The sequence below is a fragment of the Schistocerca nitens genome, chromosome 2 (assembly GCF_023898315.1).
Source record: "Schistocerca nitens isolate TAMUIC-IGC-003100 chromosome 2, iqSchNite1.1, whole genome shotgun sequence".
In the NCBI taxonomy this organism is placed as follows: domain Eukaryota; kingdom Metazoa; phylum Arthropoda; class Insecta; order Orthoptera; family Acrididae; genus Schistocerca; species Schistocerca nitens.
In genome coordinates this window covers 268,496,731-268,513,177 of record NC_064615.1, presented here as the reverse complement: position 1 = coordinate 268,513,177, position 16,447 = coordinate 268,496,731, and the positions used below count along the sequence as shown (strand labels likewise).

The following is a 16,447-nucleotide window of genomic DNA, read 5'->3' as shown; positions in this document are numbered from 1 at the left end:
CAGATAAGCTGGAATAAAGGGCTTACTGATGGTATAGCCTAATGAGTCTGCAAGCTGTAACAAAATAACTGGTACCATGGCTGACCAGTTCAAGTAGCAAGTGAATTTCACAGCCCTTGCGGAAGACCTAGAGTTGACAGAGCCTAGGAAAAGAAAGGTGCAAGGGTTGCCCAAGAATGGCCCAAGTGGTGTCGTCAAAGGTTTTGAGAGAACTAGAACATTGACTGTTATTAACAGCTAGCTTTTCCCTGTGGTTTTGCCCATGTACGTGTATGTCACATATAATGCACACATCTCTTCCTCCCCCTCTCTTGGCCCCTCTCTTCCTCCTCCTCTCTGCCCAGCTCCACATCCTCCCTCTTTATATCATATCCTCCCTCCCTCTCTGTCTCTCTCTCTCAGCCCATTTCCCCCTCTTCCCTCTCTCCTTGTCCATCTCGTCTTCTCCCACTCTCTTTGCTATCCATGTCCTCCTCTCTTCATCTTAACCTTCCCTCAGATATGCCCATCCGCATGTGTAGCTCCTGCAAAACAGATCGATAAAGCAGGCTGATTCGACTCCCACAAAGTGCCTGTCGTGCAGGGCAGCCTACTCGTCAAAGAGTTGAAAAATCATTGTTTGCCCCTGATGTGCAGGCTGCCCTGGGAATCACGTTGATAACGCAAGCTGACACTTCTCCAACACCACATACCTGTCAAGAAGGGCAGCCAATACGGCAGTGGCAGAAAAAACACGTTTTTCACAGTATCTTCCCTCCTATTGGAGCTAGGAGGTTACAAACCCCATAGTTACTAGTTAAGTTTGCTGTTTGTGTGCCAGATCTGGCTGAAATTGACCCACGGGTTTTGAGGAGGCCCTGTACATACATACAACCTGCTTTATATATTCTGAGGCAGCCAGTCAGTTGGTTTTAGGTAGAGTATGGTAAACAGGTTATTATTCAGTGAGTTGAGAAAAGTGTGGAGAGATGACAGAGAGAAACTTATTGAAAGAACAGGACAAGTGATCACAGGTTTGTTCGACCCTTGCGAGAGTGTCACAGAGATACTGAAAAACATGAATTGGCAAACGTTTGAAGATATACGCCAATTATCCTGTAAAAGGCTACTTACAAAGTTTCAAGAACCAGCTGTAAGTGAGGAATCTGGGAATACCCTAGAACTCCCTACATATCGCGCGTCGTCGGGACTATGAATACAAGAAGAGACTAACTACAGCACTTGTACAGAGACGTTTGAGCTGTCATTTCTGCCGCGCTCCAGACGCCAATGGATCGGGAAGAAGCCCTAATGGGTGTCGCAGTGTGATGTTCTCTGTCCCGTGAACTTCACAGTGGTTTGCAGAGTACAGATGTAAATGTTTACGAATGAATGACAGGCTGAAGCTGGCACTCGCCAAGGTGTTAGTGGGTGGCGAGAGAACGGGGGACTGTGTGGCTCCACCAGTGAATGAGTACAGAAGCGCGAGCAGCGACCAGCCGCCTCACGTCCCACCGACGAAACAGAAGTCACTCAACCATTTCACCTGTCTTTAAGGAGCGTGTTTATGTGCAAAATACTGAAGCATTCTGGCGTAGGTAGTATAAAGGGAAGTGAATAGAGGACTCGATTGGAAATAGTCTGCGGAAATGCCGACAGCAGACTGGGTAAGGGCGCGCTGTCACGTTTCCATTGCTGGGGTAGCTTTCGTAAGCATGGCGGAACTTGATTGATTGTGTTTCGTTAGATGGCCATGAAACGCATTTTATCGAAATTGAATAACTGTTATTGTATAGTTCTATTTGTATTCAAGTGATTCCTTACAAGTATTTAGTTTATCCTTGTGGCTGCTTTGCATAATTGTATATGTCCTATTGATATAGATCTTGTCCACCTGAAAATCTCAGAATTCCCCCATCTAACGAACGAACCACACATCTTAATCAGTTCAAGGACCTTACAAAATTTTGAAGGTTGACAGCCCTTGGCTCATGGAGTTTTGAGTGTAAAATGTGGACTGCAACCATAATGTGGGATGTATGGAGAAGCCAAGCAGCAGCTGTAAGTCGTTTGCATTAGGGGTTTAAAATGCTGCAGTTGTTTTGTGCTTGCGGGTGTTGTTTCCGTGACCTGTGGAAACTAGTGTGCCGAGATCTATTCCGTACTAATCAAGCACAATTGACCCCACCTAACCCTCACTTCTGAGCTCTCTCACACAACAGATACACACAAACCCTGCACACATCATGTGAAACAACATAAGCAGGTACTAATAAAAGCGCCAACGTCACCACTTGGTTCTCAATCAGCAGTAAACAAAGCTAAATCAGGACAAGGAATTTTGATTAACTTTGTGGAAGCACTGTTTATATCTTAGCCTACCATTATTTTTTTCACTAAAATAGTTAGGCCACGAATTGTTCCCGTAGGCAGAACCAACGTTAAAGGAGCAAGATAACTGTACAAAACATCATACCAATGCTGCAGAATAATATTCGCCGACTCGTGATTGCCGAACGGTACCGTCTCCCGACGAGCTCCCCACGACGGATGTTTGTGCCAGCCCGCCAGAGGCCGGTACCGCTTTACGCGCTACTTGCTTTTAGCGTAATAATACGAGGCGCATTCCAAATCTAAGATCTCTGACCAATATTTAACTGATGGTAGGGCTGAATGAAGTTCCACGCATGCAGCACTGTTTGCTGACTCTTCAGGAAGCCACTGCAGTGTTAGTTTGACTCGATAATTGTTTACAATTATGTCAGAGCGGATGACATTGGCCGAGACAGTCGTAAATCCCACCAGTTATGAAGTGCAAGCGTGATTAGATTTTTGATGGCAAAAGGATCTTCAACTGCTGAAATCTATCGTGAGCTACGCCTAATGTATGGATCTGAAATAATAAGTGACAAACATGTTTGCAAATGGTGTCGAGAACTTCAAAATGGCTCCACAAATGTTCAGGATGAACAGCGGAGTGGCAAGGCCCAGTATTCGAACCGACGACATCACGGATTAAGTGAGCCGAAAACTTCGAAGTGATCGGCGATTGACGATTAGTGCTCTGGCGAATGAATTCTAAAATGCTCGAACCAAAATTTACAAGACTGTTATTGAACAGCTTGCAGCTTGGATATCACAAACTGCGTGCGAGGTGGGTTCCACAAATGCACACTACTGCTCAGAATCGAAACAGTAGTCAATGTATTGGCGCCAGCCATTCAAGTTCACCCAAACCAAAAAAGTTTAAGAAACCATTTTTTCGACTAAAAGGACGTCGTTTTGATTGTTTTCATTGACCGTGGGTCAACAATTACAGCCGATATATACCGTGAAAAGCTAACAAAACTGAGACGTGTGATGTAAAATCGACGTTAAGGGGAACTGTGCCTGGCATAATCCTCCTTCACAACGGACCCTCACACCGCTGCCAAAACCAAGGAAAAGATTCAAGGTTTTTATTGGCAACTTTTTGAGCACCCTCCATTCAATCCTGACTTTGCCTCGAGCGGCTATTTCCTCTTCTTGCATTTGAAAACGTTGCTGGGTAGACAACAATATCAAATCGACGATGAACTCAAGACTGACGTTACGAACTGGTTCAATTCCTAGGCAGCAGGTTTCCTATGCAGATGAGCTGAAGGTGCTGGTGCAGCGCTACATAAAGTGTGCAGATGTGAATTGCGGTTATGAGGAAAAGCAAAGTAGATATGCAGTAAAGTACATACATCAAAAAAGTTTTCCATCACCTCGGTTCCGAGAGTTCCGGAACCTGCACATAAAATTGGAATAGAGATCAGCATAAACACCATTTCCGTCATTTTTATTGCTCATGAAAACCACACATTGCATGTTGAACCACCATACAGCAAGACCTTCAGAGGTGGTGATCCAGATTGCTGTACACACCGGTACCTCTAATACCCAGTAGCACGTCCTCTTGCATTGATGCAAGCCTGTATTCGTCGTGGCATACTATCCAAAAGTTCATCAAGGCGCTGTTGGTCCAGATTGTCCCACTCCTCAACGGCGATTCGACGTAGATACCTCAGAGTGGTTAGTGGGTCACGTCGTCCATAAACAGCCCTTTTCAATCTATCCCAGGTATGTGCGATAGGGTTCATGTCTGGAGGACATGCTGGCCACTCGGAGTCGAGCGATGTCGTTATCCTGAATGATGAAGTCATTCGCAAGATGTGCACGATTGGGGGGGGGGGGGCGAATTATCGTCCATGAAGACGAATGCCTCGCTAATATATACTGCCGATATGGTTGCACTATCGGTCAGAGGATGGCATCCACGTGTCGTACAGCCGTTACGGAGCATTCCATGACCACCAGCGGCGTACGTCGGCCCCACATAATGCCACCCCAAAACAGCAGGGAACCTCCACCTTACTGCACTCGCTGGACAGTGTGTCTAAGGCGTTCAGCCTGACTGGGTTGCTTCCAAACACGTCTCCGACGATTGTCTGGTTGAAGGCATATGTGACACTCATCGGTAAAGAGAACATGATGGCAATCCTAAGCGGTCCATTCTGCATGTTTTTGGGCTCATGTGTACCGGTGTCGTTGTTGCAAAGATGGACCTCGCTATGGACGTCGGGAGTGAAGTTGTGCATCATGCAGCCTATTGCGCACAGTTTGAATCGTAACACGACGTCCTGTGGCTGCACGAAAAGCATTATTCAACATGGTGGCGTTGCTGTCAGGGTTCCTCCGAGCCATAATCCGTAGGTAACGGTCATCCACTGCAGTAGTAGCCTTTGGGCGGCCTGAGCGAGGCATGTCATCGACAGTTCCTGTTTCTTTGTGTCTCCTCCATGTTCGAACAACATCGCTTTGCTTCACTCCGAGACGCCTGGACACTTCCCTTGTTGAGAGCCCTTCCTAACACAAAGTAACATTGCGGACACGATCGAACCGCGGTATTGGCCGTTAAGGCATGGTTGAACTACAGACAACACGAGCCGTGTACCTCCTTCCTGGTGGAATGACTGGAACTGATCGGCTGTTCGGACCCCCTCCGTCTAATAGGCGCTGCTCATGCAATGTTGATTACATCTTTGGGTGGGTTTAGTAACATCTCTGAACAGTCAAAGGTACTGTGTCTATGATGCAATATCCACAGTCGACGTCTTCAGGAGTTCTGGAGACCGGGGTGATGTAAAACCTTTTTTGATGTTTCAATAAAACCTTTTTCTCGTGAGATTATTTTTTATGACTAAACGGACCTTGAACATAAATGCAGATGCTAGACAAGTCTGGAGGTTGCGCTGTTGTATTTGAGCACGAACGACACCTATGCAATGCTGTCGATACTTTGCAAGTGTCAGTCGTGGTCACAACAGTGTTGTGAGTAGTTGTGAGTGCATTATTTCGTAGGTACATGAATTCGAACGTGGGCCAATTGTTGGTGCCAGTATGGTGGGCGCCTCCGTAACCAAGGATACCAAAGTGTTTGGTGTGTCAAAAAGTACCGTATCGAAGATTTATACCACGTATTGGGAAAGCGGAATAACATTATACGCCAAGTCACAACGTAAACGACAATGTGTGTTGACTGATTGTGACGGACGGTTTTTGAAGAGGATTGTGACGGAAAACAGATACGACAGCTGCCACTGCAGAACTGAATGTCACACTTGCGAACCCTGTCAGCACTAAACAACTCGAAGGGAGCTCCATAAGCTGCGAATTGTAGCGAGAGTTGGAATTCCAAAACCAGTCATCATTGATGCTGTAAGTAGGCTGTTTAGGTTTTTATGTTGGTAACGCCACGTAGCGCCCTGTATGAAAATCACTGACTGTGCTGTGTGCAGTCTGTGGCTGGTTTGCATGGTTGGAATTTGCTATTGTAGTGTTGGGCAGTTGGCTGTTAACAGCCCGTAGCGTTGCGCAGTTGGAGGTGAGCCGCCAGCAGTGGTGGATGTGGGGAGAGAGATGGCGGAGTTTTGAGAGCGGATCATCCGCTCATCAAAATCTCTCATTTGCTAACTATGCCTATCAGTAGTTAGTGCCTTCAGTAGATAGAATCCTTTATTTAGCTGGCAGTATTGGCGCTCGCTGTATTGCAGTAGTTCGAGTAACGAAGATTTTTGTGAGGTAAGTGATTCATGAAAGGTATAGGTTATTGTTAGTCAGGGCCATTCTTTTGTAGGGATTATTGAAAGTCAGATTGCGTTGCGCTAAAAATATTGTGATGACCAGAATACGTAAAGAGAGAAATGTCTGAGCACGTTCAGTTTTGCTCAGCTGTTTGAAAAACAAATAACGTAAGGGGTTTACGAGCACAGTCATTCATAAATTTTTCTAAGGGTACGTTTCAATGAAAATGCCCACAACAGGCAGACGGGGTGCCTAAAACACGAAACCTGGTCGATGGAGCTATGGAAGAATGTCATTTGGTCGCATAGGTCTTGTTTCACGCTATCCCAAGAGTGAAACGTGGGTTCGGTGATGATCTGAGCAGCTGTATCGTAGTATTCCGTGACCCCTATGGTTGCTTCACAAGGAGGTCGCAGTATCGCCGATAACTATGTGATTATTTAGGCTGATCAGGTCCATCGCATGGTGCAATGTTTGTTCCCCAATGAAGATGCTGTGTTTCAAGCCGACAGGGCTCTTGTTTACAGAGCTCACAACGTCCAGAACTGGTTCTCTGAGTACGAGGATGAATTGTCGCATCTCCCCCTGGCCACCGCAGTCACCACCAGATCTCACTATTACTGACACCTCGTGGTGTACTTTGGAGACGAGGTTGCTTAATCGCTATCCACTTCCATCATCCTTACCTGAACCTACCAGTATTTTGCAGGGAGAATGGTATAAGATTCCCTTGGAAACCATACAGGACCTGTGTTTACCCATTGCGTGACGACTGGTAGTTGTTTAGCAAGGCAACAGTTTCCCTACACGGTATTGAGCATGGTAATGTGTTGTGTTTGTGGTGTCACTATGTTCTTGTATCCCCTCTGTAGGTTATGCTAAATCGCGTGGCGGAAAGCGCTGCCCTTCTTTTGGTCTTCGCTCTATTCTCTAGCTGTCTGCTGTCAGGCCTGTTTGATATGGATTCGATACAATTTGTATCAGAATCGTTCCAAACAAATCTTTCTTTTGATCGCGTTTCCCAACAGTGAATTCACTTGTTCGTTTCTTCTCGTATAGCTTCGTATCGATTGGGAGAAATATCCGTGCATTAAATAAACATTATTTGACAACCAATAGAAGTTTGAAAGATACTGCGATCATAGGAACCATTATTGACTGTAACTGTTTGATACTAATTAGTTGGGAAGTATTTTTCGATCCATAGAGGTTTAGCCATTATGCGACGTTCTTTTCTCCTACTTAAAAATCACAAAATGAAGCTAAAAATCCGTAAAAGAAAGGAAGAACAATTGCGAAATGTTTGCAACAATAAATTATACCATAGGTTGGTCTAATAATCTCACGCTGTTGTAATTTCCTGTATCACATACCTATGAAGTGTATTTAAGTAATCGTCTATTTAACTTTGGCTGTTGTTGTTGTTGTGGTCTTCAGTCCTGAGACTGGTTTGATGCAGCTCTCCATGCTACTCTATCCCGTGCAAGCTTCTTCATCTTCCAGTACCTACTGCAACATACATCCTTCTGAATCTGTTTAGTGTATTCATCTCTTGGTCTCCCTCTACGATTTTTACCCTCCACGCTGCCCTCCAATACTAAATTTCTGATCCCTTGATGCCTCATCACATGTCCTATCAACCGATCCCTTCTTCTAGTCAAGTTGTGCCACAAACTTTCTCTTCTCCCCAATTCTATTCAATACCACCTCATTAGTTATGTGATCTACCTATCTAATCTTCAGCATTCTTCTGTAGCACCACATTTCGAAAGCTTCTATTCTCGTCTTGTCCAAACTATATATCGTCCATGTTTCACTACCATACATCGCTACACTCCATACAAATACTTTCAGAAACGACTTCCTGACACTTAAATCTATACTCGATGTTAACAAATTTCTCTTCTTCAGAAATACTTTCCTTGCCATTGCCAGTCTACATTTTATATCCTCTCTACTTCGACCATCATCAGTTATTTTGCTCACCAAATAGCAAAATTCCTTTACTACCTTAAGTTTCTCATTTCCTAATCTAATTCCCTCAGCATCACCCGACTTAATTCGACTACATTCCATTATCCTCGTTTTACTTTTGTTGATGTTCATCTTGTATCATCCTTTCAAGACACTTTCCATTCCGTTCAACTGCTCTTCCAAGTCCTTTGCTGTCTCTGACAGAATTACAATGTCATCGGCGAACCTCAAAGTTTTTATTTCTTCTCCATGGATTTTAATGCCTACTCCGAATTTTTCTTTTGTTTCTTCTGGCTAGCAGTATTAAGTTATTATGAATCGATAAAGAGGAGTCTTAGTCTGCAGAAACACGCCACAACGGAGCATAAAGTGGGTCACGTAGTTAAAAATTAATAACTTGAGAACCGATTTTATCTACTGATTTTATATGACTGACATAATACTACATTTGAAAATGACGGAAAGTCGAAACGCGTAAGGTTGTTGAAAAATAAAATGTGTGGTCAAGACGACAGTAAAGTTATTAAAAGTAAAATTTATTTTGTATACACATTAAATTATATTCCGTTCTACTCCTAAAGTGATCACTTGAAAAGTGGTTAGTTCTGTCGAGGTAAAGGACAGTGAACGTTAAAGATTAGTAGCAGTAATGGAAGATTCTCTAGCAGTACCGAAATCTCTTGTGACGCTGACTGTGCATCGATACTCGCTGTCTCTCTAAGCTGTGGGAACGTCGAGTGACGGCGCTTTGCTTGTGAAGCCTGGGCGCTCACTGCGAGCTGCGCGGCAGCCGGTTGTGGAGGTGGGAGAGGGGACGGGGGAGGGAGCGGGAGTGAGGGGCTTTTAGCGCAGTCTCTTTGTCAAGGGAACCGCTGCCCGCACGTCCAACTTTGCGCGGCTGAATGCGCCGCGCGAGTAGCAGAAAGTTGGGCCGAGTGTTGCCTCGCTGCGAAACACGGCTCCCCACCACCTCCTCGCGTCCCGCGCTCTGTTTCAAGCACACTGTAACCGTACTGCTTCCCTTTTCTAACGGTCTCTCTTTCTTTCTCGATTTTTTACTCATCCGGAACGTCTAACGTTTGTAAATTGTGTAACTGTAAACGGCGCCTGGTGCTGATTTGTCTGGTAGGCGGTGTCATCTGTAGGCAAATACTCGAACTTTTTGTTACTCTCCGTCACTAATATTTGTATCGATTTGTTGTTGTGTATTTAAAATTTTAAATAGCGCTTTTGAATTTATTTGACATGAAACAACAATTCTGAAACGAATCCGTTATTCTCAAGATGATGAATTAGAGTAAAAAATGGTTAAATAGGTTCCAGAATATATTTTGCGCAAGGGTTCTGATCAGGATAGCCATTGTTTGTCTACGAAATCGCATCAGTAAAGGCCGTTGCACCAGTCCAGGCAGACCTCAAACTAGCGCCGGTAGATCCGGTCTAAGCACCGCTAATGCAAAATTTGTACACTCGGTGTGTCATAATTAGTAATGAAAACAATGTACAGAGGGGTCCAGAAAAATATATACACTCGCTGATAGTAAATATTAATGGAACAAAATGATATATCGTTACAATTCTAGCACGGGGTGAAGTTATTTTATGTGTTGAAAGTGACCCCTATTAGCAGCCAAACAACGTCGATGCCACTGAACTGTTGACCGAAATACGGCTGTCGGTGTTGCCGATGTGATAGCCGCACAGGACGCCACGATGTTTTCTCGTAGCTCATTCAATGTAGCTGGCTTCTGTTGATAAACTTCGGTTTTTCAAGGTCCTCCGTAGGTAGATGCCAAGACGTGTAAGATCAGGAGACCGTGGTGGGTACTCAACAGCTCCTCTTCAACCTGTCCATCGTCCACGTAGATTTTCATCCAAGTGGCCCCTGACATCTCTGTGGTAGCGAGGTGGAGAACCATCTTGTTGTAGGTAAAAATCTTTCATTTCCAAACACATCACGAATGGCAGGTAAAGTCGATGTTTGCAGCATATAAAGATACACCTCACCAGTTACAGTGTCTTCAAGGAAGAATGGTCCAGTCAAACCCCCCCCCCCCCACGTGAACACCCTGTTGATCTACATGCTTGTCCACGTGAACTGAGGATTTTCAGGAGGCCAGTACACAAAGTTGTGGCGGTTTACAATACCGTTCAGTTTGAATTGCGCCTCGTCAGACCAGATAACCATCCCTGCAAACTGTTCATCCTTGCGAAGCATGCCTTCATACCAGTCGCAGTACTCCATCCTTCAAGCCGGGTCGTCCTCGTTCGTAGCATGCAGAAATCCTGGAATGGACACTTTCCAGCCTTCCGAATTCGTCGAACGCTTAATCGGCTTCTCCCGCTTTCACGTACACCTTACTTCACAGATTTTTGAGGTGACCTAGTAAAATGAACACAGCAGCTCTGGAAGCTGGACTTGTTGATGTTTTTGGTCGGCCAGACCTTTACGTATGCACATCCGTCGGCTTTATATTTATCCCGAATACGATAAATTGATGTATGTGTTGGTGGCTGAGTTCCGTACACATTAAACCATTGCCGCTGTACCTCCATAATGTTTTCGTATTTCCAGAACCACTTCAATACGGCCTTGCGTTGCTCAAACGACAATCTTACTTCATTCATTGCTGCTCTGTCAGCTGGCAAACGCGCGGTAAGATCTGTAGACAGAACAATGGACTATGTCACCGCGGGAAGATGCGATGTCATTTTGTTCCAAAGATAATATCTTTCAAAGAGTGTCTACATTTTTATGGTCCCCTCTATTTCCACACTCATTAGATTTAGACTTATTTTTATTGGTTTTATCATGCCATGTCTTGTTGCCCCTTGTTCGTGTGTTTATATTTTGACTAAAGATTACAGTTAGCCATAGCGCAGGTAATGTGTTAAATGTTTTGTTTTGCTTCATTACTAAATCCTGCTTCTTATTGTTTCTTATTTACTTTGTCAATTACTGTAGCAACGTATCTTATTTCCATTTTTATTTAGTACTTTATTATCATATACTGTTCAATACTGTTGTGAGCAGGTGTTTCGACCTCTATGCAGCGAGTTTCTTTTCCAGTAAACTGTCGGCAGTTTAACGACTGCTGCAAAATCCGCTGGCCCTGGTCAGAAAACCTCCCTCCTCCATTAATAGACGGGCCGTTTTCACGTCTTGGAACCTGTGCTCCGCACCTTGGCGGATCTCCTTGTGCTTTGTTCCCTCGCTAGCCGTGATCCAGAGGCGCGAGCGTCCATCAGCGGCATCCTCCCACATTCAGCACCTGAACGCAATAAGATACAAATTGCACTTGCAAATGTCCAGTCTCTGCCAGCTCATCTCAACGAGTTCCGGCATATATTTCAAGACACAGACATCCAAGTAATACTTCTGTGGGAGACCTGGCTCAAATTAGGTATTTGCACAAGTTCGATAAATCTAGGCGGCTACATCTTTCTAAGACGTGACAGATGTAATAGATGATGGGGTGGAAGAGGGAATACATTACGCTCTAATTTATCACCTTCTGTGCCACACACACCCAACAATAACGAAATAAACGAATGGAATCTATCGTCATGTAGATCAAATCCCTTAACAAAAGTGAATGGTATGTGGCCTCTTCAAACCTCCGAAAGTAGATGAGAACTGCTGTTTCAAGTCCTGAATCGACGCACAAGCATATGATTATAGCTGATGAGACTAACATAAATTTTCTATACAGAAGTCCATCCAGTGTGAAATTTAAGCGGATACTTTATTCTTTAAATATGTCACTACTTCAGCTTGCTCCTATCCATCATACAGCCAGTAGTCACACTCTCATAGACATTTTTACAACGAAATCCCCAAAACGATGTACTCACTAGAATGTCCCAGAAAGAAACCACAACTGACCGCATACCGATACTTCAAACGCATTTATTTGTCTGGACTTGAACTGAGTTGAAAGAAATAGTTTGGGATACGTCTTCCATTCTCTTCTCGGACATTAACGAAAAGCTTCATGATTTACCAAAAACTTACTCAACTACATGGCAAAAAAGCTACCCTAAAGACCAGAAAATTAAGAAGGAAATCTGTACCTTGATTTCCTGAAGAATTAAAACAGTTCATGCATCTCAGAGACGCTGCACATCAGGCATGTAAACTGCGCCCTACACCTGGGAATCATATTGCTTACAAGCAGAAACTGAACAGTCAGTCAAGCTGTGAGAAATGCTAATCTCAGGCATGCCCATACATTAGTCGACAACAGAAATAGACCAGCTGTCCTATGGAAGAGCCTCCGTGGTCTACGTATAGGAAAAGTAAAAGCTGCAGCTGATCCCATTGTCCCACCCGAAGAACTGGACAGGTGTTTCACATTATCTACAAACACAACTGAACCGCAAGCGAAACAGAGACACAATGGTTACTACATGGTGATAAACGCCTGTAGCCAAGAAGAACTCTATATGACGCATGTTACTTGTAGTACTGTCAAAAACGCCATCATAAGTATCAGATCTACATCTTCAGGACACGATGGGATCACAGTCCAAATGATGAAGATTATTGTTAAGCTACTGCCGCTCACTATGACAGATATCTTTAACCACTCCTTGACCACAAATGTTTTCCCTGAGGCATGGAAACAGGGATTAATTAAGCAACTACCTAAAAAGGACATTGCCGCAGCGCCATCTGATTACCGACTTATTTGCATTCTTTTTGTACTGCCTACTGCCTTAGAATTTACAGTCCTCGACCAGCTAACAAACTACCTAACAACAAACAACCTACTAGACGAATATCACTCAGGTTTGGGTAAAGATCGCAACACAACGTCTGCCGTATTAAAGGTAACAGATGATCATCGCATCACAACATCTGCGTTAACAAAAGTAACATGACCTGAGGCTTGCCATGGTTTCACTAGAGGCGACTATCATGTGTTTCTTAGACTTAAGTAAAGCCTTTGACATTGTCGACTTCGGCTTTTTAGTTGCCAAACGTAGAGGTCTAAATTCCTCGACGTGTGCAGATCAACGGGTTCACTCGTACCTGACGTCTCGCTAGCAAATCAGCATAAAATCACACTGGAGGTAGGCAGTATCACAGTCCTATACTCTTTTCATTGTATGCCAATGATGTGTCATCAGTTTTGTCCTACTGCAAATACCACATGTACGCTGATGGAAAGAATGACCTTGAAGCATTACTTGGTGCTTTCGATTTCATGTTACTTATTGATTCTACTACTCGAGTAATACAGGAAAGCAGCAAATAGACGGATAATGTTTTTGTATACGAAGATAAATTTAATCAAATAAAAACTTTTTCTGTTAAGAATGGTCTTTCTGATCATGATGTACAGCTAGTTACAGTGTATGACATAGCCTGATACAAAAATGCAAAACAGTCCTCCAAAATAGTGCGTTCAATTAACGATTTTACAATTGCAAATTTTAGGGAAAGCTTGTAGCAGATAGACTGGGGTAAGGTGTACAGGGAACCTGATGCTAATTTAAAATATAACCTATTTCATGATACCTTTGTGAGTATATTTGAAAACTGTTTCCCTAAGAAAACAGTAAAATGAAATTGTAAGGAACCATCTAAAAAGCAGTGCCTTACTAAAGGGATGAAAATATCTTGTCAAGAGGAAAGGGAAGTGTACCTTATAGCGAGAAGCAGTAATGATGCAGAAACAATCAAACATTATAAGAACTACTTCACTGTATTATAAGAATAGTTATTAAAAATTCCAGAAGTGTGTGCATTATGCCTGAGATTAACACCTCTGATAAAAAATTAAAACAATTTGGAATATTGTTAAAAGGGAAACACGGCAACTGAGAACAATGGAAGACTGTATTTCCACCACACTCAATGAAAATTTTGTAAACAAAAAGTCAGAAGTACAAAATATTTTAAATAATCGTTTTTTAAGTGTTATAGAGAAAATAGGTCCAGCTGTTCATTAGAAAATGCAAGGCTGTATATGGAATAGGTAAGGTCTATGCAACTTGATAAAATTGGAATTCAACCCACCTCTCCTATTGAAATTAGGAAAATAATAATAATAATAATAATAATAATAATAATAATAATTTCATTCAAAAGCTCGCATGGAACTGATGGCATTTCTAACAGTGTACTAAAAACTTGTTCTTGACAGATAAGTAGGATTTTCAACCATCTACATAGCAGCTCACTGAAACAGGGCATTTTTCTGGATGGACTGAAGTATGCTATTATTAAACCACTGTATAAAAGGGAGGGAGGTGTGATGCTAACATCTGCCACCCAGTCTCACTTCTGACAGCTTTACCCACAATTCTGGTAAAAGTAATGTATTCAAGAGTAGCTTCACATATTTGTAAGAATAAAGTACTGACAAAATGTCAGTTTGGTTTTCAGAAAGGCTTTTCATCACAAAATGCTGTTTATGCCTTCACTGATCAAATATTAAATGCTCTGAATAAACGAACTTTGCCCCTTGGGATTTTTTGTGATCTCTCAATGGCTTATGACTGTGTGAAGCATGAACTACTTCTAGATAAGATAAGTATTGTGGTATAAGTGGGACAGTGCACAAATGGTTTAATTCATATTTAACTGGAAGAATGCAGGATGTTGAAATTAACAGTACATTTAGTCTGCAAAAATCAGTAGAGTCCTCTAACTGGGGATATAGGGCGAGTCAAAAGTCCTTGGACACCTTCATAAGTTGGAAGATTAAAGGGAAAATTGAAATGTGATGATGGGAACATAGGTTTGACGTGGAGCCGCAACTTTTGGAGTGAATTTCATTCATGGCCGCCATCTTGAAATCCGTCATTTTGGATTCAAGTCATTTTTTTAAATGTGAAGGGGGGTGTATGACACATCAAATAACACTCGCTTGAACTCTGGAATTGAGTGGTGTAATTTGTTTTTGTCTATCTTGTACAGTTTAGAAATTATTAATGTGGTTACGGCGACTACAGTTGTGCATTGCATGGGATGGACAACACATAGAACATGTGGTGTAGCAGTCGGTATGAAGGTAATTTCCCAACTTTGAACATTAATAACCTCTAAACTGTACAAGATAGACAAAAAGAAATTACACCACTAAATTCCGGAGCTCAAAAGAGGTTTATTTGATGTGTCATATACACCCCTCCCATTTAAAAAAAAAGACTTGAATCCAAAATGGCGGATTTCAAGATGGCGGCCAAGAATGACATTCACTCCAAAAGTTGCGGACCCACATCAAACCTATGTTCCCATCATCACATTTCAATTTTCCCTTTAATCTTCCAACTTATGAAGGTGTCCACGGACTTTTGTCTCACCCCAAGAATGGTGTCCCACAGGGTTCAGTGTAGGGTCCCTTATTCTTCTCAATATATATTAATGATGTCTGCCTCGTGATGACTGGGTGTTGTGTGATGTCCTTAGGTTAGTTAGGTTTAAGGAGTTCTAAGTTCTGGGGGACTGATGACCATAGTCCCATAGTGCTCAGAGCCATTTGAACCATTTTTCAGCCATTAATGATGTGCCACTTTATATTGCTCATGATACAAGTATAGTAATCACACCCAACAGACAGGAATTAGCTGAGGAAATTATAAACAAATGTCTTTCAGTAAATTATTAACTGGTCCTTTGCAAATAAACTCTCATTAAATTTTGAGAAGACACAGTATATACAATTCTGTACAGTAAAATGCATAACACCATTGATAAATATAGACTTTGAACAGAAGTCTGTTACTAAGGCAGAATATTAAAAATTTCTGAGTGTGTGCATTGATGACAAATTGAGTTGGAAGAAACACATTAATGATCTGCAGAAATGTTTGAGTTCAGCAACATATGCTACAAGGGATATTGAAAATTTTGTTGATAAACGTCTATTTTCATTCACTGCTTTCATATGACACCATATTTTGGGCTAATTCATCATGAAGAGAAAAAATATTCATTGCACAAAAGTGTTTAATCAGAATAATAGCTGGAGCCCCCCCAATATCACCTTCCAGACATTTATTTAAGGAACTCAGGATAATTCACAGTACTTTCGCAATACATGTATTCACTTATTAAACTTGTTATTAATAACCCACTCCCATTAAAAAATAATAGCATAGCTACAAAACTAGACGAAAGTACGATATTCACTATTCTGGGTTAAATCAGACTTTGGCACAGAAAGGGGTGAATTATGCTGCAACAAAAGTCTTTGGTGATGTACGAAATAGCATTAAAACCTGACAGATAGGCAACCAGCATTTAAAAGTAAATTAAAAGAATTTCTGATGGCAATTCCTTCTACTCAATAGATGAATTTTTAGATATGAAGTAGTAATTAGAAAAAAAAACTACTTATGTCATGTGAAGAAACCTTACTTTAAACTGATACGT

The 16,447-nt window shown here is 42.3% G+C and overlaps 1 protein-coding gene across 1 annotated transcript in view; it reads right to left on the bottom strand.

The window, feature by feature from the left end:
* The window catches only part of LOC126236010 (ryanodine receptor), a 702,826-nt gene that overhangs the window by 509,764 nt on the left and 176,615 nt on the right, over positions 1–16,447 (bottom strand). The window lies entirely within an intron of this gene.